At 38.3% G+C, this 26,389-nt stretch overlaps 1 protein-coding gene across 6 annotated transcripts in view; it reads right to left on the bottom strand.

Moving 5' to 3' along the window:
- The window catches only part of ZNF638 (zinc finger protein 638), a 102,357-nt gene that overhangs the window by 70,699 nt on the left and 5,269 nt on the right, over positions 1-26,389 (bottom strand). For 2 of the 6 annotated variants that reach the window (XM_037527595.2, XM_054701718.1), the window contains exon 1: positions 6,696-6,819. The exons of 1 other annotated variant lie outside the window; for it this stretch is intronic. The gene's annotated coding sequence lies outside the window, so the exon portion shown is untranslated. Of the gene's footprint in view, positions 1-4,886; positions 6,342-6,695; positions 6,820-26,389 lie in introns of those variants that run through there. 3 more of the 6 variants (XM_054701715.1, XM_054701719.1, XM_054701717.1) reach the window with 3 other exon arrangements.

Raw genomic sequence — 26,389 nt, 5'->3', positions numbered from 1 at the left:
TTGGTGCTGCTTGTTATCTCAGAATAAATTCGCTTTCACACCTAAGAAAGCCAGTATTATACTGGTCAGTAAATATAAAAATAACATGCCATTTTGTTTTTTCCTCAGTTCAACTGGCACTCTTCTGCTAATCTGTTTTAGCATCTAGATAGATCCCCTCAGCCAACTTTTTTTCTATCATTCATTTTGCCCCTTTATGTCCCACAAAAGGTATGCAAGTCACCATTACAACATGGCACAGTACGGATAGAATACCATGCAGGATGTTAAAACATCAAAATGTGATACCTCAAAGAAACTGTTAAGAAACAAAGAAAAAATTGGCATAGTATTGTAGACACTATCTGTTATCAAGAAGGGGATCACAAACTTCACTGCTACCTGGAATGTCTGATAAACATCATCACACTTGGGAGGGGAGGGGCAGGGAGGGAGAAGGAAGCTCTATTGCTAATGCACAACGCAAAGAAATATAAACTACCATGAGAACCATACATTTACCCCCTAACACTAATTTTATAGTTATTTCCAATTTAAAAAAACTTCCTGATAAATAGATGAATAAAATCAAACACTTTTTTTTAATAGAAGCACGTACACTGTATCTATATATGGGTCTTAGAGCACAATGTTGTATTCACAGCAAATGACACCCTCCTGGAGTAGTGCGCTGGTGTCCTGCTTACCTTGTTACCCTCAACAAAGATAACACTCCAAGTTCAAGAAAAACTACCTGATCCAAGTTGGAATAAAGAAATTTTTCCTGGGATATGTTTTAAACTAGGAATGAAAAAAAGTGTGGATGTTTGAAACCGAAGTGAGAAAGTACAAGCACTGAAACAAAATGAAGCCAATACAACAGAGGTAAGATGAAGACATCAAAGACCTAGTTCCAACTGTTCCTGCATCTTTGTCCTCTTAGCTTGTTCACTTCTTTCATGAAGCATACAAGCCAAAAAATGTTCCCATGTGCCTAAAATTGGTCTCCAAAATCTTCAGTTAAGCATACCTAAACTATCTGATGGCTAAATACTTTAAAGTCTTTACCAAGTACAAAAGACCATATAGACTATGTTACTTTGGGGGAAGAAAAAAACAAATATATATCTACTTATGGTTACAAGAAACAGGAAAGATAACAAAAAACAATTAGGATTACCTATAAAGGTAATCCAGAAAGGGGTGGAAATGATATTTTATGAGTACATATCATCATAGAGTTTTGACTTTTAGAATCATGTTAACAATCTACAAATTTTTTTAAATTAAATCAACAACGGTAGGAGAAATAATATGATCTTTTTTCAAACGAGTATCATGCTCCATTGAAAGTGAAAAAAGAAAACCAACCCAAGTAACTTATGAACCCACTATTTGATTTACATACTTCAGAAAAAGGGAAGAACTACGAATTCTTACTCTATTTAGTAGTTTCTTATATTTTGTTGTGGTATGAGTAAATTCTTAAAATTACTTGAGATATATCACAGAACAGAGTATATAAGTAAATGTTTGATAATGCCAGGAATGAGGGCTCTCAATGCAAAAGATAAGATGTGTAACTATGGAGATGGAAGAAGTGAACAGTAATAAATTGCAAGTCAATGAAAACCAAGAGTTCATAGCCCCTACCAATCAACAAATGTAAATGTAGAGGGACCGCTAAAGTTGGAAAATCATTATTTGTAACCATCATAGTAAAAATTGGTTCAAACACAAATCATCTATGCATGTTAAAGCCACAGAGAAATTTTGATAAGGACCAGACATTCCCATGATCTTAAAATCTCTCCACAGATCAGTAAGTTTAAGGAAAGAGTTATGCATGGGGGTGGGGGGGTAGAGGGAGAGGGGTCTAACAATGTGACTAAACATATGATCAAACATACTATCATCCATGAGGGGCAAAGGAACATCATGTACTTCCAGATCTAATATCCTGGGGATAGAGCATCATTTACGTAATTTCTCTGGCCAGGGATGCATAATCTGAATCTATTAGGGAGGAAATATCACACAAATCCAAAATGAGAAATGTTCTATTAAAAAAGATTGTTTTCTTCAAAAAATGTCAACTTCACAAAGGAAAAGCAGGATATGGAAATATTTCAAAGTAAATAATAATAGAGCGACATGACAACTAAACGTAATGTCTGATCCTATACTAGAGAGGGATAAAAAACTGCTATAAAGATGATTATTGAGTCAAATGACAAAGTCAGAATAAAGAACTTAATAAATTTAAAATTTATTTCAATTTTATTTCAATTTATTTCAATCTATTCAATTTTAAATTTATTGTTTGTGACTGTATTAGAACTACAGAGAAAACATCCAATTCTTAGGAAATACATAGGATACAGGAGCACAATACATACAACTTACTCTCAAGTAATTCAGGAAATTAACAGGTATCTGTGTGTGTACAGAAGAGGAGAAAAGGGCAATTTCTATCAGCCAGGGCTTTAACTCATTCAAAAATAAGTTAATGACCCAACTTTTTAACCTAACACCAAACTATCTAACTTAGTTACACATCAAGTCAAAAAGTATGGCACAGGCAGAAAACCTGCAATATGATAATAAACATCAGCCTGAAATTTTTACTATTTTGACAAAATAGTCAACTTTGGGGGCTTGACCCTTCTTTTTCTGCATCATGTTCATTCCCTAACGACTGTTACTCAGTTTATTATGCAATCCTAATAAATAGAAATTTGATCTTTGGGGAAATTTCCACTGATTTGAAGATACCCACCCTGCTAGGAGAGGTGCCAGTGAATGACTTCATGCAAAATTGGTTAACTCCCTTAAGTAAAATTTAACACTAATTTAGCAGTGTTCAACAGTGTTCAATGTTGGTCCCACTGCCTTCTAAAAATCTGACCCAGAGCAAGCTTGTTATCCCAAGTCTGTTTCATCATGTGGAAAATGGGAATGTTGTGAAAATTAAAAGTCTTAACTATTGACATGCAACATGTGCTCAAAAATGCTGATAGTAAACAGAACACTTACTTTAGTAGGTAAGTGTTGGTTCCCTTTATTAAGACAGGTAGTTTCAGGGCCTCCCTGGTGGCACAGCAGATTGAGCGCAGCACTGTGAAGTTGTCCGCAGCCTATGCAGCGCGGGTTCAATTCCTAGCCAACCAGGGAGATTGCCATGGCAGACCTCTCCTGTCGCACCCACTGCTCCCCTCAGCAGCGTATTTCGGTTGTCTGCCTGTTCTGCTCCCTGCTCTGTCTCTGGTGAATCCGCTCACCCTCCCACGCCTCTGGCCTGTACCCCAGCTCTTGTATAAAAATAAATAAATCTTTAAAAATAAAAAAAAAAAAGACAGGTAGTTCCTGAAAATTACAATAAGGTAGTAGAAATAGAAATTAATGTATACTTGAGTAGTGCATGAAACACAACTAAGAAAATAAGAATACTGACTGAATGATAGTAATGAATTATTATCTCAGGCAGAAGCATACATTTTTCTCTAAATATTTTAGAGAAAATTTTGAACCTACAAAAAGTTTAATGGATATATGGGATTTACATAAAAACAACAAGGTGGAAGATGGAAACAAGACTGACCATTAGCTTATAAAAGAAGCTGCATGACGGATACATGGTAACTATAATGTATATTACATAAATATAATTCTCCCTGCTTTGTATATTTAAAATTTCCATAACAAAATGTTTCTTAAAAATGAAGAAATTAAAACGAAAAGAAGGATTGGCAACATTAACATATTAGCAGGAAAACTAGTTGAAAACTAGTTTAATAAAATGAAGACTGGAAATAGGTGGGAGAAAAATTTAAAAAGTAAAATATTGTAACCATAAATTTATTTTGGTTTTTAAGGGAGTCAAAAAACTTGAGCAATAATCCAAAATATATGTACCACAAGGTAACCACTAAGAAAATATCAAAACATGTAGCTGAAAACTCTCCTATGCTCCCTGAACTTTTTTCAAAACAAAAGCCTTATTATTCCTGACCTGTAATTTCTGATAACTCACTTTTCCTTGCTTTCTTTCTTTCCATTATCCTTAAATCTTCCATACACCTATTTTCCCTCTATTTTCATTTTTAACCACAAAGTTCAGACTATAGTAAATGAAATTGAAGCAATGAAAGAGTAAGTAAAGTTGGATACAAACAGTGACTTTCTGGCTTTAACCACAAATATAACTATTTTCAGTTTGGAAGATCTCTAAACTACATTTCAACAGTTAGTAGTGCCTGTGTTCCTGCAAAAGGGTCCAAACTGTGTTATTGGGTACCCTCACTGCAAGCACTATTTCTCAGTATATATGCTATTTTATTAAGTATTTGGAGATTTACTCAAACCTTAACCAACATATTAAATCATAGTGTAAAGAGCATGATTTGGACTTTCAAGGGCCTGTGTTCTTCCCCAGGCACCTGCAACTACACGCTGAGTTCAAGTGAGAGCTAAACATACCACCCACTGGGACAGATACAAAGATGGACAATCATATAATAAATGGTTGCAATTTATTTTAATAAGGGCTAAAAGAGAGGCATATATAAAATTTATAGAAGCACACATTACTTTATTGAAAAATCAGGTCATCTTTCTGCTCCCAAATTCTATTAATTTAAGTTCCGTTAAGCCTCTTCTTTTTAGCTGAAAAAGAGTGTTGGTAGGTTGCTATTTTCCATCAAAAGATGCCGGGTAAGTAGTTAAAAACTTGTGGTGAAAGTACAGCTAATATTAAGTACCAGTATATGTCAGTATATGTCCACACATTAAGTACCAGTATATGTCCACACATTGTCTCACTTAACTTCACAATTCCAAGCAGAAATACTATTACCACCATTTTACAGATAAGAAAACAAAATTTCAGGAAGACTAAAAGAACTTACCAAAAGTTCACCTATACAGTAAGAGGAAAACAGGGATTCGAATCCAGATCTTCTGATTCCAAAGCCTATTCTCCTTCCACTACACTATTTGTCTCTCATTTTCTTTCACTACATAAAAAAAAAAAAATTTCCAGAAATCACTTTCTTAAGAGCACCCAAGAGAAAATAAGACAGCCATGAAGCACAAAGAGATGGACTGTAAGAAGCATCTTTTAAAGTGTAGTATCTGCTGTATACACTCTTCCGTAACAAGACACAAAAATTACAAAACTAAAAATTAACCAATATTCAAAATAATGACTGTGTAACATGAATAAACACATCGCGAAAACAATAAAAAAAATTAGATTTTGCAATTTCTTCCAACTGTTTTTATCTTTACCCTGACTTGCTTCCAACACAAACCACCAAAGAGGGAACAGCCCAGCATATTTTAGTGTATTAACATGTTGGATTCCAGGGATTATTTGAAAAGACATATTACATAGTAGCAGAATACAAGTATATACGAAATGCTAATTTTTTAAAAGAAAAAGAATTCAACATAAAAGCCCACTAATTTTTGAATGCTTAATATCAACAAATCTTGAAGCTTGTTTAAAAAAAGAGAAAAGTGTGTGTTTATTTTCTGTGTAAGCCATTAAATTCGTTATTTTAAAAAATCTTTTTCCAGTTCGTCAATTTTTAATGGCAAATCTGAACCAGCAAACATCTTGTTAACCCTTTACAACCAATGAAGAAATACCGAATCCACCGCTAGTTAGAAAAAGAATTTAGATCAACCTAGGTCGCCGGATCCCGGTAACAAGTTTTTCTTCAGAACTCTTTTCAGAGCTTGGACTTACATAGTTATTACGTTCTATCCCATTTTCGCTTAGCGCAAACTTCAGGATTAAGAAAAATTCTCTTGAAGCAGCCTTCATTGTCTAGTTCAATTAAAGATTGTTTCCCTCGTTTGCAATTACTTCAAGCAACAAAAGATCTGTTTCAAACGTCCTCGGGGATTCGTGTGTGTGATTGTGACAGACATTCTCCCCCCACCTTTAACAGCACGAACCCGGGCTAGGGATGACACGCAAACAGGGCTAACGATCCGCATTTCACGATTCCTCTGAGGTATCTGGAATACCTCAGAACACGAGCCCTCCGAATTCTGGAGAGGTGACATTTTCTTTGCTTTCACACCAGCACCAAGGCAGGCATCGGCAACACCGACCAGCAAAAGCCGCTGGAGTCTTAACGTTCCCTCCCTTCATCCCGACTCTCCCCCTTCCCAGCCCCAAACACAAACAAGCTCTTCTCTCCACGCTTCTTGCACCACGTCGCTTGCCAAAAGGCTCGGCTCAAGCTCCGCCGCCTCTCTTCCAGGCCGGACGGGAAGGGTTACTCCCTCCTCAGTGCTCCCTCACCACCGCTTCCTCCGCTGTCAGGCCCGCAGCTGCCTCCTCAGGCCCCGCGCCGCTGGGGAAGGGGCCGCCACGGCCTTGCCCAAGGGCTGTTCTTTCTCGGCCCAGCACAGCGGCGTCAGGCGGCTCCTCCAGAGACAGGGTCCTAGCACCGGTGCCCGGCCCGGCCCTCCAGGGCGCTGAGGTGGATAGACGCCGCACCCGGGCTGCCAAGCCTCTTCCCTTCCCATCCCCGGGGTCCCCCAACCTCCTCCCGCCCCCGCCGTCTGCTCGCCGCCATTTTGTGCGCAGCCGCTGCGACACACATACAATAGTCGGCCCGGGTCTCACAGGAGAGGTTCCGGGCCCCCTCGCTACGAGAGCCGCCTTCCAGCCCCCTCTCCCCACGAAGCAGCCGTCCTACCTATGCCTACCCGACTAACAGCCGGATCCCATTTGCGCCCCACAATTTAGCACTCAGCCTCCGGGTCTCGACGCCGAAGAAGCTACCGCCTCCACAGAGCCGCACGCATGCGCGCCTAGGAAGCCTGTGCGAGTCCTCGTCCACCGCCAGCGCCTGCGTACGGCCCGCGCCGCGCTAGCCCCGGGCACAGGAAACTTGGTTCCGGGAGGGGGCGCGCTCGCGGGCGGCGCTCGCGGCGGCCACGGCAAACCTCCCGCACCGCGTAAGCCCCTGCCGCCACCTGTTCCGTGTCTGGCCTAACCAAAGCGTGCGCACACTTGAAAACCTGTATGGTCTCACCTCCTCCGCGAAGTCTTCCCTGATCATTTTTAACCTTCGATGACATTTAAATAGGTACTACTCAGCTGACACTTAAAAGCAATGCTTTGTATGCTGAAGGCTATGTTTGCCTTATATTTTTGGCATCCCTAGAGCAATGATGGGATGAAGGCAGTCACTCAAAATGAGCTAAAAGCAAAAAGTCCTCTCATGTTATTTCACAAATTAAAATACCTATGTGGCATTTAAGCCTCGTTTCACTGATGAAAAAAGTTGAATAGACAGAGCTTGTGTAACTTATTACTACTCTACTATATCAACATAAAACTCAATCTTTGAGCAAAATCTCGTAAAACCTTGAAGTCCTACTTTATGGATACCACACAGATTGTATCACATAGCCTAAGTCTCACACTAGCAGTTAAGCAGATGCACTTTTTATTCACATTAAAATAAGCATAGAAAAGGCTGGAGGAAACATCTCTTGTGAAATATATCTAATTGCATTCGCATTTCAAGCTAAAAATCCTTCTAGAGGCAACAAACCAAAAACAAAACAGCTAGCAGCGCTCCAAAAGCGTCAAGTAACCAATGTTCGATGTGTTTCCTTTCACACACTTGTTTATATCCTTACATGTATACACAAACATGTTATTTTCAGGCAATGGGAAATGTTTTTTATTCCTTCTATCAAAAATTGACGTTAACTGGCAACTTGCTTTTGTGACTATTGACATTTCTTTGAGTAAACTATATATATAGCCTCTCTTTTTTCAAGCATTTCATGATATATTTCATTTCATTTCAAGCATTTCATAGTATAGCTCTATCAGTAATTACTCCACCTGTTGTTGAACACTGAATTTGTTTTCATCTTAATACTACAAACATTGCATATACAGATGAGATTGGGCACAATCAGGGTGGTATGGCCATAAACATAACATTGCTATATACAAACATTATCAACTGAAATTACTAAAGACTAGAATCCCAAGAGTAAGAATGCCAGATTAAGGCATATAAATGCATGTTTCCATGGGTAAAAATAGGTATACATCATAGCTATAGATTTAAATTTACTAAATAGTATCAGAATACTTTCCATAAAGCTTATACAAATTCCCACTTCCACTGAATACAAAGAAAATCACCATTTCTCAGCACATCACTTCTTTCTCTAAACTCTGAAATAACCTGAATATCATTGGATTTGTCTGTTCATTAAAGAGTAAGTAGAATTCACCTTGGAAATATCTTTGGCACTTTTTCTAGGAGCCACTCTTGAACAACTTTCTCTAGATATTTTATGATATCTAATTTGATTAGAATTTCTCTTTCCTCCACAATGATTTTTATCATATACATTTTCTTAGAAGAGCATCTATTTCATCTAGATTTTGAAATTCATTTCCCTGGAGTTGTGCAAAGTAACCTCCTAAGTTCCTTTCATTTCCTTTATGCTGCCTGCTTTATGGCTTTATTTATTTCTGAGCACTTATCACCTTCAAACCTACCATATAATTTATTTATTAATCTCTCTCCACCAGAAAGTGAGCTCCATGATGTCAAGGATATTTGCTTGTTTTCTTCACTGCTTTATCTCCAATACCTAGAATAATACTTGGCACATAGTAGAAAATGAATATTTGATGAAAGAATGAATGAACCTGGATCAAAAAAACTGTTACGAAATTGAGTATCCTTTCATATCTATATGCCATATACATTTCCTCCTTTAAAAAATCTTTTTTACTATTCTTTGTTCATAGTTCTAATAAGCTGATTATCTCTGTCTCACAAGAAGATAGCCCTTTATATGTAAGAAATATTAACCCTTTGGAAAATATGTCAACTGTTTTTTCCCCATTAATATTTTTGTTTGAGTGTCTTTTGCCACTATAAAATTTAAGTGCAATAAAATTTGTCAATCCTTTTTATAACATTTGAGTTTTCTTTTTTGCCTAAGAAGTTTCATCCCACCCCTACAAGAATACACACCCAGAAGTTATACAAAAATTCTCTTAAGCTTTCTAAATTTTGCTTATAATTTCACAATTTTATTTTCTATATTTAAATGCTTAACTAATCTACAATTTATTTTATGATATAAAGTAGAGATCTAACTCTGTCTTATTTCAAATGTATAAAACTAATGTTAAGTTTCCGCATGTTAAGTAATCTATCATTTTCCCTCCATTAAAATGTTCTTCCCTTTAAGATAACAAACAACAACAACAAATTTGTAAGTTCCCACAGATAAAAATGAATGCATGTCTTACTAAAATAGAATTAGAATGAACATAAAATACAAAAACTGTGAGGTGAAAGTCAGGAACAGCGAAAAGTCAAAGAGGCTGCAACAGCATGATTAAGAAGGGACATAAGTGATGGGGTGGAAGGGAACTGGGAATACTTACGGGGTGTATTAGTTCGCAAAGATTGCCATAACAAAATACCACAGCCTGGGTGGCTTAAATAACAGGAATTTGTCTTCTCACAGTTCGGAGGTTGGAAGTCCAAGATCACCTCGAGTTCTCTCTTCTTGGCTTGCAGATGGCGCCCTTCCTGCTGTGTCCTCATAGGAGTTTTTCACACACACACATCCCTGTGGTGTCTCTCCCTCTTCTCATAAGGATGTAGCTATATTAATTCAGGGACCACCTATATCACCTCATTTAACTGTAATCTCTTTAAAGGCCCTATCTCCAAATACAGTAACATTCTCAGATGTCTTTGGGGTTAGGACTTCAATATTTATGAATTGGGGTAGGGGTACAATTCACACCCTAACAGACTGTTTTAAGGACTTTGGTTTTTACTTGAATGACATGGGAAGGTTTTGAACAAAGGAGTAACCTGATTTAACTTATGTTACAATGAATATTTACTCTGTGGCACTATTCTCAGCCCTGAAAGATACAGTTTAAGTCTACAAAAATCAAGTACCTACTTTCACAAAATTACATTTTAGTGAAAAGAAATAAAATATACAATGTAAAAAAATCACAAAAAATATACAAATGTAATAGTGGAGGGGAAATGATGGTTTACTTAACATCTGGAAACTTAACATTAGTTTTATACATTTGAAATAAGACAAAGTTAGATCTCTACTTTATATAAATAAATAAGGGGGGCAGACGATAAGCAGGGCTGTGTAGTGCTTTAGACAGGATGGGCAGGGAAGTCCTCTCTGATGACATGACATCTGAGTACAGACATAAAGGAAGAGCAATATCTGGGAGAAGAGTTTTCCAGTGGGGGAGACATCAAATGTGAAGGCCTTGGAGCAGGAACACAATAGGTGGGTTTGAGGAATAAAAAGAAGGCCAGGGCCTCCCCTGGTGGCACAGTGGTTGAGCGCTGGGCTGCGAAGCTGCCCGCAGCCTCTGCAGCACCAGTTCAATCCCCGGCCTCCGGCGAAGGTCCCACATGGCGCACGGACCTCTCCTGCCACGCCCGCTGCTCCCCTCAGCAGTGTATTTCGTCAGTCTGCCTGTTCTGTTCCCCGCTCTGGCTCTGGTGAATTCTCTCACCCTCCTGAGCTTCTGACTGTACCCAGTGCTTGTATAAATAAATAAAAAAACCTTAAAAAAATAAAATAAAAATAAAAAGGCCAACTCAATTTAGGTGGAATAATGCAGAGAAAGGACAAAATGAGGATGAGAGGTGGCAAAGGATCAGGTCATACAAATCCTTCTAAGCTAAGATATATAGAACATTCACAAGTTACCTTTCTAGCTCCTACTCTACATTAACCTCCCCGGATAGTGGTTTTCTTACAAGTAAAAGAGAGGAGAAGGCCTCCCTGGTGGCACAGGGGTTAAGAAGCAACCTGGGCCTCCTTGGTGGCGCAGGCGGTTGAGCGCCTGCATTGTGAAGCTATCCACAGCCTCTGCAGCACGGGTTGAATCCCGGCCGGCCAGGGAGAAACCCACATGGCGGAGCAGACCTCTCCTGTCTTGCCCGCTGCTCCCCTCAGCAGTGTATTTTATCAGTCTGCCTGTTCTGTTTCCCACTCTGTCTCTGGTGAATCTTCTCACCCTCCTACACATCTTGCCTCTACCCAGGTTCTTGTATAAATAAATAGAAATCTTTAAAAAAAAAAAAAAAAAGACGCAACCTATGATGCTATCCACAGCTACTGCAGCACGAGTTCGAGCTATAGCCAGGGAGCTACCCACATGGTGCAGCAGACCTCTCATGACTTGCCTGCTGCTCCCCTCAGCAGTGTATTTCAGTCGATCTGTCTGTTCTGTTCCCCACTCAGTCTCAGGTGAATCCTCTCACCCTCCCCCCCACCTCTGGCCTGTACACCAGTTCTTGTATGCATAAATATTTTTTAAAAATAAAAAATTAAAGAGAGGAGACTTGATTAGCTTGCCCAAATACGTGAGTCTGGAAATCTCCTGTATACTGAAATATATTCACCAATATTTATGGCATTCTAAAAAAAAAAAAGGTTTTTTTAAAACCTTGGAATCTATATCATGCTACTCCAAGTTTTTATGTCTTTTAGTCACTATGAACACTTGTAGAAATTCTCAGTCCCATCAAAAAATGTCAACATTCTTGACAGAAAACAAAGCTATCCTACTTCATTTACTCTTCTTACCATCACTCAATCCCAAAATTCCCCATCCTGTTTATCCACTCTTGTTTTCTGCTTGGTCAGACAAGCACTGAGCAGTTCTATCCAGAGCTCAGCTTCTGCTCAGCATAGTCACAACTCAGTGCCTAAATATATTAGAAAAAAGAATAGCCATAACAAACATTTTCCTGTGATTTAACATAAATGGGGATTTTTCCTAAAGACAGAGAGAATTACTTCATTTCATCTCTAGTGCAAATGTCTTAACAAATAGGATTTGGGACAACTATTTCTCATCCAAATCCAAACTGTTGGGATAAACACAGACCAGACCATGATGAAAACTTTAGAAGTTCCACAGGCATTTCATGTCCTATGAAAGAATATAAACATCAAGGACTTGGTTATTGCTAGTAGTTGAATTTTGCAGCACTTGTGCCAGATTATAAGGTATTCAGGTATAAGATCTATGAAAGTTCAGAAACTACCTCAAGAGTACAGTCATTATTCTGAGTTTCTATCAAAGCTAGTGCAAAGGTGATCAGAAATCAGTTTGCCTTTTCTTGTCATAACAAGAAGTGTATAAATATGTTCACAAATTCTCTGGTGTGCTTCAGTTGGCAAGATGGAGCCTAATTCCACTATCTTGAAGGTAGCAAATTGTTTCTAATGAGTAGGATGTGGTGTTAAGCGGTGCTATGTGACTTTCAAGATTAAGTCATTAAAAAGGACAGCTTCTGCCTGATGCTCCCTTCTCTGCAGGATTACTCACTAGGGAAAGTCAGCTGCCACATCATGAGGATATTCAAACAGCCTGTTGAGAAGGCAATAAGGGAAGAATTAAAGGCTCCTGCCAACAACAAATGGCAACCATTTCAGCAAGTCACTTAGGACACAGGACCTCCAGTCCCAGGTAAGCCTTTGGATGACTGCAGCTTAAGCTGACACTCTGAATGCAATCTCACGAGGGACCCTGAGCAAGCATTGCCTAGCTAAACCTGTGTTGAACTCCTGATCACAAAATTGGTAGGATAAAAAATATATACTGTTGTTTCAAGTCATTAAGTTTTGGGGTGATTTTTTAAGCAGCAATGCATAACTAATTCACTTGTCTGAAGGTTAGGGTCTTGATTCAATAAAAATACAAGTCAAAAGAGAAAACAAATCAAAAGCCTGATGTGTCAATTAATGAACAACGACTTGGGACTTAGAATAGTTTTGACTTGAAATCTAATTTAAGAAATATTAGTAATGTTTCCTCAAACATAAAATGAGAAAAACCCTTCACTTTAGGATTTTCAACTTATGAACTTCTTAGCCTGATAGCATTGTGTACAGAGTTTATATATTAGTTACAAAAATAATTCAAGAAAAATATCCTTTCTACGTTCCTCACTAAGCCAATCACACTACTAAAAAAATTTTTTTCAACAACCACCTAAACTCTCTGTAAATTGTCCTAAGGTCATATAGCAAATGAGGAAACTTTCGTTCAAGAAAATATGTTATATATTATTAAGAACGGTGAGAGTCTGTGCCCCTGATCACTTGCCACTCCCAGCAATAATACACTTTCAATGAATGAATTAAATTGTCTGACATGTGAATTATCTCTCACTAAAGTTTTCATATTAAAGGTTCCTTAAATAAATAATTAGAGTTTATTTTAAGACCAAATAGAAAAGAAAAACGTACAGCTCAACTGCTGGAAGCTCTATTTTCGAAGAACAATGGAGTAACTTTTTATCATTCATGACCCAGCGGCACTTGTGCTGCACTGGTCAACTCAACAATCCCTCAAAAATAGACAATTTTTAATCCCTACTTTACTAATCCCACCATACAGGTGACTCAGTATTCCTAGATTTGTGCTGCATCTCTAATTTTGGTTTCTGTTTCTCTTCTTTTGGAGAGTCTCAAATTGAAAAATCTTTGGGTTCCCTTACTAAATCCATAATCTATAAAGGAAAAATATATTAATTGCATTTCATTAAAAGGAAAATTTTTATTCTTTAAAAGACACTGGTAAGAGGATGAGAAGACAAACTACAAATAAGAAGAAAATATTTGTAAATCACCTATCTCACAAAGGACTTGTATCAAGAATATACAAAGAACTCTTAGAACTCAAAATAGGAAAATAATACAAGTAAAATATTGGCAATGGATTTGAACAGATATTTTACCAAAAAGGATATAACTGTGTCAAATGAGAACAAGAAAAGATGTTCAACATAATTAGTCATTAAGAAATGCAAATTAAAACCATGATGAGATTTTATTACACACTTCTTAGAATGATTTGACAATACCAATGTTTAAAGAACACAGAGCAAAGGGACTCTCACACATTTCTGACAGGAATGCAAAATGATATAACCGCTCTATAAGTGGTTTGGCTCTTTTCTATAAATTTAAACATGCATTTACTCTGTAATCCAACAGTTCTGTTCTTCAATATCTGTCCTAGAGAAAGAAAAGCTTGTTTTCATACAAAACCTGTAAACAAATGTCCATAGCAGGTTTGTTTGTAATAGCCCCAAACTGGGAAAGAACCAAATGTCCTCAAGTTTTAACTACAGGTTGCCAAAGTAACATAAGGATTCTTTAAAAATATAATCTTTCGGGAATGTTAAAATTGTACAATTTTCTGGCCAAGCCCCTATTCCAACTACAAAGTAGCACCAAGAAAAGAAACAATTTACCACAAAAAAGGTCACAAAGTCAGCAATTGTAAAAATCATTATTAAAGTGTACAAGTATCTAGGAAAATATGTGCAAGTCATATTACAAATGATTAATTACCCTATAGGTCATCTAAAAGTCAATAAGGAAAAAAATAACTCAATAATAAAATGGGCAGAGGAAATGAATGACAAAGAAATACAAATGACTATTAAGTATATGAAAAAATACTCAACTGCTCAAGTTGGGGGTGGGTAAATCTGGTAAAAGGGATCAACTGTACAAGAAGGATAGAAACTAGACTTAGTGGTGAACATAATATAACACACAGACATTGATTTATAACACTGTAATCTAAAACCTATATGATGTTATGAATCAATGTTACTTTAATTTAAAAAAAAATTAAGGGAGCTCCCTGGTAGTGCAAGGGATTAAGCATCAGCACTATGAAGCAACCCTCAGCTACTGCAGCACAGTTCGATCCCCGGCCAGGGAGGTGACCCAAGACAGACCTCTCCTCCCGATGCTTCCCTCGGCAGTGTATTTCAGTCAATCTGCCTGTTCTACTCCTCACTCTGTCTCTGGTGAATCCTCTCACCCCCCTCACTTCTGGCCTACACTCCAGTTCTTATATGAATAAATTCAATCTTTTTAAAAAATTAAGAAAAAGCATGTATACCCCCTGAGATCCAGTAAAACTGAGTAACTCACCAAAATGGCTGAACTCACCTAAAGAGACTTAATCTACCCATTAACACCTAAACAGATTAAATCTGCCCAGTCCCATGAGAGACACACCCTCACAAAAGGAGATTTTTTTTTTAAAGAAAGTAAGAAAAGGAAATGCAAGTTGAAACTACTTGGAGATACCACCTCTCTCCTATGAGATTAGCACAGATGAAAAAGTATAACTATGTTGGTTAGAGTGTAGGCATCAGCAGCCCATGTAGTCCTACTTGGACTATCAATTGTGCTCACTATGGAAGGCAACTTCATTATACATATATGCCTCACATAAATGTACAAATTCAATTAAATATAAATCAGAACCCTAATTGAACAAATACATATTTTTTTCCTTTAATTTGATAAGCGAATTCTAATTTAATTTGATAATCTATATGAAAGGCTACGGAATACCATGACTTTCCCATGAAAGTAAAGCAAGAAGAGGAAAACTGCCTCACCAGATATTAAGAGGCATTATAAGTGATAATATACAAGAAAGTGCAGCATTGTTCAGAAAGACAAAAAACAGACAGAACAAAAAAGAGCTCAGAAAAATGTGTAAGTATTTACATAATTTGATAGATACATCAGAAGTGGCAGTGCATATCAGTGGGGGTACAATGGTCTCCATAGGAAAAGAAAAAGTAGCCGTGCATATCACACTCTACCAAAAAATCCATTCCGAGTACATACTTGAAGGTGTAGCCAAAGCTTTAAAATTTTTACAAGAAGATATATGAAAATATCTTTACGACCTTGCATAGGAAAGAACTACTCATAAAACTCCACATAAACCACAATGGAAAAATAACAATAAACTACAGCACTTAGAATTAAAATTAAAAGACAGCAATTTTTGAAAAGAAATTTAAAAACTAAGTCACAGAGTGGGAAAATATTTAACATGCAAGTAATTAACAAAGAGTTACAGTCTGAATTTATATTTTTAAAAACCCTAAAAATCAATAAAGTATTAAACAACCTGATTTAAAAAAAAAACAAACAAAATATTTAAAGGAGCATTTCACAGATGGGTAAATACAAATAGCTAGCAGAAATCTACCTGCTCAATCTCATTAATAATCAAGAAAATTCAAATGAAACTTCATTGAGATTCATTCTGCTTGGACAGCAACTATTTATTAAAGTCTACCAAGTGCAAGGTACTGCTCTAAGCTCTAGGGATGCAACAGTGACTAAGACATACAAAGTCCCTACTCTTGTGCAGTTCAGGTTCCAGTGAAAAAGACAGTGGTAAGAAGTGCTATGGAGGAAAATGAAGCAATGAAGGGGCGCTAGGGAGTGGAAAAGATGCATGTCAATTTAATTTTAGACAGGTAAGGTCTCACAAAGAGCTAGAGACAGGGCCTCCCCTGGTGGCGCAGCGGTTGAGCGCTGGGTGCGAAGCTGCCTGCAGCCTCTGCAGCCTCTGCAGCCTCTGCAGCGTCGGTTCGAAGCGCCGGTTCGATCTCCGGCCACAGTTGAGGGTCCCACACGGCTCACAGACCTCTCCTGCCACGCCCGCTGCTCCTCTCAGCAGTGTGTTTCGTCGATCTGCCTGATCTGTTCCCCGCTCTGGCTCTAGTGAATTCTCTTACCCTTCTGAGCTTCTGACTGTACCCAGTGCTTGTATGTACAAATAAATAAATAAATAAATAAATAAATAAATAAATAAATAAATAAATAAATAAATAAATCTTTAAAAAAAAAAAAGGCTAGAGACACTGAGTAAAGGCCTAAAGAAGGGGAAAGAGGAAACGTTGGGCCTCTGAGTAGGCGAGGGGAGGGAAGAGGGTTAGAACATTGCAGGCAGAGGAAAGAGGAAATGTAAAGTTCCTGGGAGCCCAGAGTGACCGCAGCAGAGACCATTTTGTACACACCAGGCAAGACCTAAAAAGCCAAATGTTAGTGGGGATACAAAGTAATAATGTTAACTCTTGTACACTGCTGAAGAAAAGGCACATGGATAAAACTATTTGTAGCTTTCCAGCATTGCCTTTCTACCTGTGTAGCCTGGAAAAACTATACCAGGAAAGAAGTACAAATTGCTGAGAGCAGCACTGATTTTTAATAGCAAAATTAAGTCTTCAAAATAAATGGTATATTCACATAATAGAATTCTATTATACAGCAGTTAAAATGATTAACCCAGCTAAATGCATCTAAATGGAGTAATGACAGGAATATAATGTTTACTTTAAAAAAGCAAGATGGACTTGGGAGAAGATGGTGTCATAAGAGGTTCTCTGCTTCACTTCTAGGAGAATAATCCAAAGCAGTCCAGACAGGCACTGATTGAGAGGATCCCGTGACTTGGAGCAAAACTAGAACACCTACTGGACGTCAGAGATCAGCTGCCCACAACAGAAGAGATGCTGAGGAAACTCAACTCAGAAAAAGAAAGGATGGGTGGGGAGAGGCACACACCAGGGTGGAATCCACAATTCAAATCCATATCCCTGGGCCTCCCCTGGTGGCGCAGCGGTTAAGCGCTTGGCCCTCAGCCGGCACAGACCTCTCCTGCCACCCACTGCTCCCCTCAGCAGTGTATTTCGTCAGTCTGCCTGTTCTGTTTCCCACTCTGTCTCTGGTGAATTCTCTCACCCTCCTAAGCTTCTGACTGTACCCAGTGCTTGTATAAATCAATCAATCAATCAATCAATCAATCTTAAAAAAAAAAATTCCACATCCCCATGGTAAGGTGGTACCAGGCAGGGAGAGCTGTGTAGTGTGGAAGCTCACTCTTAACTTTGGGGAGGTAGGTGCCAAGGTGCTGGGGTGAGCCAGGTGGACAGGGTCCCGAGTGAAGAAGTGTTCCAAAAAGCTGAGAATGAGGGAATACATTCAAACACATTTTATGAGGCCAACATCACACACGGGTACCAAAACCAAACAAAGATACCACACATGAGAAAGAAAACCACAGACCAATTTCTCTAATGAACATAGTTTAAAAAAAATCCTAAAAAAGAATTAGCAAACCAAATTCAAAAATTCATTACAAGGATCAAACACCAAGACCAAGTGGGATTTATGCCAGGGACACACTCATTCAGTTTATTTCAGAACCAATCAGTTATTAATTTATAATGTTTTTCTTTTTTTTTAAATTTTTTTTTAAGATTTATTTATTTATACAAGCACTGGGTTCAGTCACAAGTGCGGGAGGGAGAGAGAATTCACCAGAGCCAGAGCGGGGAGCAGAGCAGGCAGAAGGACCGAAGTACACTGCTGAGGGGAGCAGCGGGCGGCAGGAGAGGTCTGCGCGCCATGTGGGACCCTCCTCTGGTGGCCGGGGAGCAGCTGGGGATCGAACCGGCGCTGCAGAGGCAGCGGGCAGCTTCGCAACCCAGTGCTCAACCGCTGCGCCACCATGTTTTTCAAAATAGTCTATTTCTTTAAACCATGTTTAAAGAAACATAAACATAAAGAAACATAGTCTATTTTTTCAAACGTGACAAAGTCAATCACTTGCAGTACAGTTTGCCAATATTAAGACAATATTAAAGTATTTAAAAAGGATTTATTTTTGAAAAAAAAGTAATAAATGCCCAACCTGAGTTTTGAAGGATGAATATCTTCTAATGTTTTGAGGGACACACTAAGGTGGAGGACTACCCTATTTTGGTGGTGGGTGTGGTGTGGTAACAAGGCTGAAGAGGGAGATCTTATACCTCCAAATTGTAAACAATGCTGTAAACCAGTGTTACCTCAACTTAAAAAAAAAAAGCAAATTACAGAATACCTCTATGATTCTCTTCACATAAAGTTTTCAAACATACAAATCTAAGCAATACATTCTTTTAATATGACCCTAAATGGGAAAATATTCTTTAATGTGAGAGATTAAGGTATCAGAAAAGGAATGTAAGAATGGGGGAAGAACATGGAGGGATCAGTAGGGGCACATGGAGCTTCAAAAGTACTATGAACAGGGCCTCCCCTGGTAGTAGTGCAGGTGGTTGAGTGCCACGATGTGAAGCTGTCTGCAGCCTCTGCAGCGCTGGTTCGATCCTAGCCTGCCGGTGAGGGTCCCACATGGCGCAGCAGACCTCTCCTGTCGTGCCTGCTGCTCCCCTCAGCAGTGTATTTCGTCAGGCTGCCTGTTCTGTTCCCCACTCTGTCTCTGGTGAATCCTCTCACCCTCCTGCACATCTGGCATGTACCCTGGTTCTTGTGTAAAATAAATAAATAAATCTTTTTTAAAAAAAGGTACTATGAATAGTCTATTTCTTTAACTGTGTGGTAAGGATGTCCGGAGCCGCCTGGAGCATGCGCCATGTTGCACATGTGCTCGATGAATTAGGTTTTTCGCCTTCGGAGAGACCCCTGCGCTCTCCTGTAAATCACGCGAGACTGAGAGGCATGATGGGAGGAGCTACAGGGATATAAGAGGGAAGAATCGGGAGGAATCGAGAGGAATCATTAGGAATCACAAGGAATCACGAGGAGTCTGTAAGGAGATACGGCAAGGGTTACTGCGAGAGGAGCAGAGAGAAGGTCAGGGAAGTAAGAAAGTCAGGAAAAGGAAAGACATGTAAAAGTAGGAAAAGGATAAAGGAGAAATAAAGAAGCAAACGCTAGCGTCAAGTTGTCAAGCCCCTCATTTCAATCCTCAGCCCTTCTCTTCCCGTGCCTCCGAATCCCGCGGGTCGGGACATAAGGACATGTCATTCATTTTAATATTATGATTTTACCAAACACAAAATTATATTTTATCATACATTATCTTTTGGACACTTGAAGTATTTTAAGTTTTTATTATTGAAAAGTTCTTTCTTCTATATAGATAGCACATGTCTGTTTTCATCTCTCTTTTTCTTATTTTATTTCAGGAGCTTAATCATCTTAAACCCTTTAATAAAAATCCTCCACATTAATACAAAACCCGTCATCTTCTATTCAGTGACTAAGCTAATGATGGGAGAAGTGACTGACAGAATGGGAAAAAAAGCTACTAAATACCACCTACATCAAAAGCAACTAAATTTAGAAGCTTTTTTTCAGTAAGAGAAAATCCTCCATTCGCTCATCTGAAAGTAAAACATGGTAACTTCATAAATGAACAGAAAAAAATGAAATTTTACTTGCATAAAAGTTAAACGTTTTATATTCCAGACGTTGTTCTACATGCCAATGCATTTAACCCTGAGAACAATCAAACTAAGGGGGCACCATTATTATCTCAATTTTACAGAAAAAGGAACCAAGGTGTACAAGGAACCAAGTCAATTATTGAATGTCACAGAATTAATAACTGGTGGGCTCTATTTGAACTCAAGCAGTAGGGCTCCATATCCCCTCCCACTTAACCACTACATTATATTACTTTTATCATATTATAACATTTTGATAGAAGGAGACAGAGGAACAGAGGTCAGAAAAGAGAAAAGGAGGAAATACTTCAAAGCTAAAGAGACAATATTAATGCTTGTTAACAAATATCTAACTCATTTGCCAATATTGATTTTTTTCCAACTTATTTAAGTGTAACTGACAAATAAGTTTGTAAGATATTTATGGTATATACACTGTGACCGTTTGATGTACATATAGACCAAAATGATCCCTCCCATTTAGTTAATTAACATATCTATCACCTCACATATGCACATATATGCAACATACATGTATGCTTATTTACATTTATATTACATTTCAATTACAGTCACCATGTTTTACATTAGATTCTCAGACCTAATTTTCTTATAGCTGAAAGTTTGTGCCCTTTTGCCACGCTCTCCCTATTTCTCTTATCTCCCAGCCACTGGCAAGTACTTTTCTGCTCTGTGTCTAAAAGTCTAACTTTTTTTTTAGATCCATGTGGGTTCCTATGAGCTGGCTACTAGCTGGCCACTCATGGGCAACTGTGACCTATTTGCTATCTACAAATCACAGCAGAGAATTCCTTGACTACCTACAGAGTATAGCTCGTATCACGAGGCAGGCCCATGGATGCCTAGGCCGCTGTTGACCTGGTTACATGACTATCTCCATGGTGGTCTCAGGATAACTCTGCCTGTGATAACATCAAATACTTTGCTGACGCAAATGGCTTTTGGCGCATGGTCATGATGTCCCCTTCCCTGTCCCCTGTAAAACTTTGTCCCCCATTCCTATCCCACCCTCCAGACTTTATTCCTCATACTACTGTCGCATGATCAGCTTTTACTAGTCTGTGTGCTTTCAATAAATGGCACAAGAACTTGTGCTCAAGTAGCAGAGTCTTGCCTTGCAAACTTGCTCTACAACTGCTGTGTCCCTCCTCATGTTCCCACCTCAAAGCAGCAACAAAGTTTCTGTCCCAACAGATCCACAAAAAAAGTGATGTCACTAGCCTCTGTGGTGGCCCAGGGGTTAAAGACAGTGCTATCAAGCTATCACCAGCCATTGCAGCATGAGTTCAATCCCTGGCCAGCTAGGGAGCTAAGCCACAAGGAACAGCAGAGGTCTGCCTTGCCCGCTGCTCCCCTCAGAAATGTATTTCAGTAGATCTGCCTGTTCTGCTTCCCACGCTCTCTGGGGAATCCCCTCACCCGCAATCCCACACCTCTGGCTTACACCCCAGTTCTGGTATGCATAAATAAATAAATCTTTTTTTTAAAAAAAAAAGTGATGCCACAATGCTGCTCACATTCATCATATTGCAGGAAATTCTTTGCCTAAATAATAAGCATTGTAAAAAATTGCCAGAATAAGCATTTTGAGTATCCTGTGAGTTTTTAAATATAGACATTCTTAAACTTTCCTTTCTATGTTTTCATCAGAGAACATCTGATCTGATAATTGCCTCTCCCAAATTTAACATTAAAAATATAAACAAATAAGAGGGGGTATTCTGGAATTCTTTTGCCATCTTGTGGTCTTTTAAAGTATTGCTACTGAAAACTTTGCCTATGGGAGGGATTCCAATAGCAATTTTAGAGCTGATATTTTACCGCTTTTGATGACTTTTGTATTTTTCTATGCATTCCAAAATTTATCCTTCTTTTTAAAAATATGTTGACCAATAATGGGCACGATTTAGCCTATTATTGAGATATTAAACCGAGGCTGGCCATTGCCAAAACCATTCTATGGAAAGCTGTTGCACCAGCCCTTGCTCAGGAAAGTCTGCAATCCTTTTCACAGTTATAAGTCTCCAGACAATTCTTTATCACTCTTGATATTGTCATTTCTTTAAATAAACACATTTCTTTTAAATATTCAGCAAAATTGGGCCTCCCCTGGTGGCGCAGCGGTTGAGTGCTGGGTTGTGAAGCTGCCTGCTGCCTCTGCAGCGCCAGTTCAATCCCTGGGCACAGGGCGAGGGTCCCACATGGCGCGCAGACCTCTCCTGCTGCCCGCTGCTCCCCTCAGCAGTGTATTTCGTCAGTCTGCCTGTTCTGTTCCCTGCTCTGGCTCTGGTGAATACCCTCACCCTCCTGAGATTCTGACTGTACCCAGTGCTTGTATAAATATATAAATAAATCTTTTTAAAAAAATAAATATTCAGCAAAATTAAAATTTAAACAAAACTTAAATTAAGTTTAAATTTAAAGCTAAATAGATACTGAATGTAAAAAAGCAAAGAGAATATATTAACAGTGATAATTCAGTATCTACAAATTATTTAGGGTTTAGAAAAACACTTTCCACTATTTTTTTTTCCTATTTCCTTGGGCTATTTCGGAAACTTTAGGAAAAAGCAATTTTTTTTTTGTCTGTCAAATGCTTATGCTTTACTAGACAGTCTTTAAGGTCTACTGCTCTATGAAAAGGCAACACACAGCAAGCAATTGAGAAAGGAGAGCCATGGCTGCCACTGGGCCAGGGTGAGGACAGCAGTGCCAGGGAGAGAAAATGTCACTGCCAGCAGACATCTGTTCCCAAACCAAAGAATTTCAATGAGGCAACAACAGCGCCCCAGAAGTTATTACAAAACAGAACACAGCTCTGGTTTCTCACCTGAATAGAATTACAAGTCCCAACAGAATTGGGTGGACCTTCTGGTCCTATGAAAGCTTATTTTTTTAATGGTTTACTCTCAAGGTTTCACAAGGAAATCTCATTGACCTTTCTGCAGGGGATGAGAAGGGTGATGGGGAAAACCTTGTTACATACTGAGTTGTCTAATATGTATATTTACAATAAATAAATAAATAAATATGTATTTAATAAATTGAAGTAAATAAGCAAGAATTTTCAATTTTAATGTCCTAATGAAACAAACCACCATGAAAATGTGTTTAGTGGGGCCTCCCTGGTGGCGCAAGGGTTTAAGCACCACACTATGAAGCAATCCAAAGCCTCTGCAGCATGAGTTCGATCCCCGGCCAGCCAGGGAGCAATCCACATGGCACAGTAGACCTCTCCTATCTCACCCACTGTTCCCCTCAGCTGTGTATTTCGGTCAGTCTGCCTGTTCCATTCCCCACTCTCTCTGGTGAATCCTCTCACCGCCACACCCTCCTCACTACATTTCTGGCCTGTATCCCAGCTCTTGTATGCATAAATAAATAAATCTTTAAAAAAAAAAAAAGAAAGAAAATGTGTTTAGTGACTAAGTTAATGAAAAGTGATAATAGTGTAAAATTAATTAGAAAGATGGGATCACCATCTTCATAGGCATCTTCCCCAAGCATATTGTTGTATGTGCTGATATTATAATGATCAAGATATTGGTGTAATTGAAATGGAGTGACTTAGCAATTTAAGCAACCACTTGTATGGAGCCTCCCTGGTGGCGTAGGGGTTATAGAGACAGCTATAAGCAACCACTTGTTTGTGAGGACATTGATGAAAAGACGTGAGAGGCAAGGATAGATAAGAGACTAGATCTGATGAGAGAGAACAAGTCCAAAAAATTGAATAGGTGGCTCTGATCATACACCTCCAGAAGCAGAATAATTATGGGAGCTGAATTAGGACAATCTAGACTCTTTGACTTCAATATCCCTCGGGTCTCTGAAGCTTTCTCAGGTTTTGGCAACTATCCAGGGATGTGGGGTTGGTGGAGCAATACTCCCCACTCCCTAGAGCTGACTATAAGGGTCTATCTGCTGGCCCCATTAGGGAAGCTGAGGAGTTGAATGCCACCCACTGGCTTCTGGACTCCCTAGCCTCCCCTTTTACTGCCAATTGAATTATATGAATTACTATTGTAATTTTCCCCAATAAATCATAGTGTAACTCTATGCAAATGCTTGAGTTGTGAAACCTCTCTACCCAGCTGGAAGTTAGGACATTGAGATCTATACCACGTGTTACAGAGCTAAGATTTTACCTCACACTGATGACAAGGGCCACAAACTCAAACACACATGAGGAAAAAGTAGTAATATAAATGATTGAAGTACTCAAGACAAAAGAAATTCGAATGCCAGAAAAAGGATTAGCTATCACTCTGAATGAATTATGATATAGGCATATATCAAAATACAAGCATTTATGATGTTAGAGATTATAAACTTGAAGCTGAAAAAATACAAATAAAAAATAAAAAAGCAATTACTAAATTTTTCTTGTAACTCATAATATCTTTACTCTAAAACCAAAAAACTGATACTCCTCCCCCTGTCCCAGGATGTCACTGCAGTTAGAGTTACATGCAATGTGAATCTTGAACAGCAATATTTTAAAAAACTGCTTCATAAGAGAAAACAACTCTTCTTAAACACAGGTGCTTTCAGAGAAAGATGAAATACATGCAGAGTGAGTTTTTAATTTAGGGAAATTTTAGATAATTTGTAAAATTCTGGGGTTCCAATGTTATAATATTTAATTTGCAGTGTTTTTTACTTGTAACAATCCATTCACATTACTGTTATTAATTGAGAAATGTTAGGTCATTCACATTATGTGTTAAATCAAAGTGCTTCCCTTGGAAATCAATCTTAAATTTCATAATTCTGAGAATGAAGTAAAGGCCATCCTTTTCATCTCTGGAAACCAACTTCAGGATATAAAAGTGATTCAAATTATTCCTTACCAAAAAAAAAGTTTCCCCAAAACATACAATTACTGGAAATGGGACAAGTAAAGCTTATTGATGTGGTACACCTTGTGAATGCCCCCATAAGTAAATATGTAGATGAGTGAAATATCAATCAAAAAAGCAAAATCTGAGGCCTCCCTGGTAGCGCAGGTGTTAAAGACAGCGCTATCAAGCTATTGTCAGCCACTGCAGCATGAGTTCAATCCCTGGCAGGCCAGGGAGCTAGCCCACATGACACAGGCCAGGGAGCTAACTCACATGACACAGCCTACCTCTCCTGTCTTGCCAGCCGCTCCCCTCAGCCGTGTATTTCAGTGTATCTGCCTGCTCTGCTCCCCACTCTCTCTGGAGAATCCTCTCAACCCCCTGCACCTCTGGCTTATACCCCAGTTCTTGAATGGATAAATAAATGCATCTTAAAAAAAAAAAAAAAGCAAAATCTTTGAGCCATCCTTCACTGGTAAGCTGAGGCAAGATTTTTCCTCAAATAGCAAGTACAGGTTGATTTCTTTTAGTAGTTGAAAAAGCATTTTCAGTCCTAAACTATAAATAGGCAACTGGAGACTCGTAGGTTGCAAAGCACTGAACCATCTGAAGAAATTCAAGAATCAGTATTCAGTTTTTGATGATAATTATTATATTGGTTACATTTTAAAGTTTTTGGCCTAAAACTAATTACAGCAAATCTGCATCAAATAAATGATTAAAGTCATGTCTTATCCTTTCAATATACTGTCCCCCAAAGTCCAGTGTTGATCCCACCTATTTACTATTTCAGGAGCACTGTTTATCATCAAGCTAATACATTTTTACCCATTCTCATTACATTTTGACAGACTTTTCTCTTTTTTTCAATAATGATAAATGCATTTCATTATTTAGTTAGATGATTAGACTCTCACACTATATTTTTACAAGTTTGTGAACATGGACAAATAATTTCTCCCCCAGAATTATAACCACACATTCCAAGACAGCATAAATATATGGCTAAACTAACATTACTACACAGCACCATTTCATCAATTACATAATAAGATAAATTATCAAGTATCCAAATATCAAGTTACATAGCTCAAAAAGGTATATAAAATACTAAATACCTGCTCAATTCACTATCAGAAACTCACTTCTTCCTTTTGCAAGGGAAGTTGGGAAGAGGCAGTGGGCAGGGAGGACCACACCCCAAACACAAATAAATTGGCATATAACTTCAGATACGTGTGAAAAAAAATCACAAGAATTTCAGAAATTTTATGATTAAGAATCATCCCAGCTACAACAAAGCATCTCTACTTTTCTAAAAAAAATACTAAATTAATGAGTATATTCTACACATTCTGAGCAAAAATATTTAATAGCTTCCGCCCATTCTTTTTTCAAGTTCTC

The sequence above is a fragment of the Talpa occidentalis genome, unplaced genomic scaffold (genome assembly GCF_014898055.3).
Source record: "Talpa occidentalis isolate TD23 unplaced genomic scaffold, MPIMG_talOcc4v2.1 talOcc4.5, whole genome shotgun sequence".
NCBI lineage: Eukaryota > Metazoa > Chordata > Mammalia > Eulipotyphla > Talpidae > Talpa > Talpa occidentalis.
Note: the sequence above shows the minus strand (reverse complement) of the source record. Positions and strands in the feature narration are given on the sequence as shown.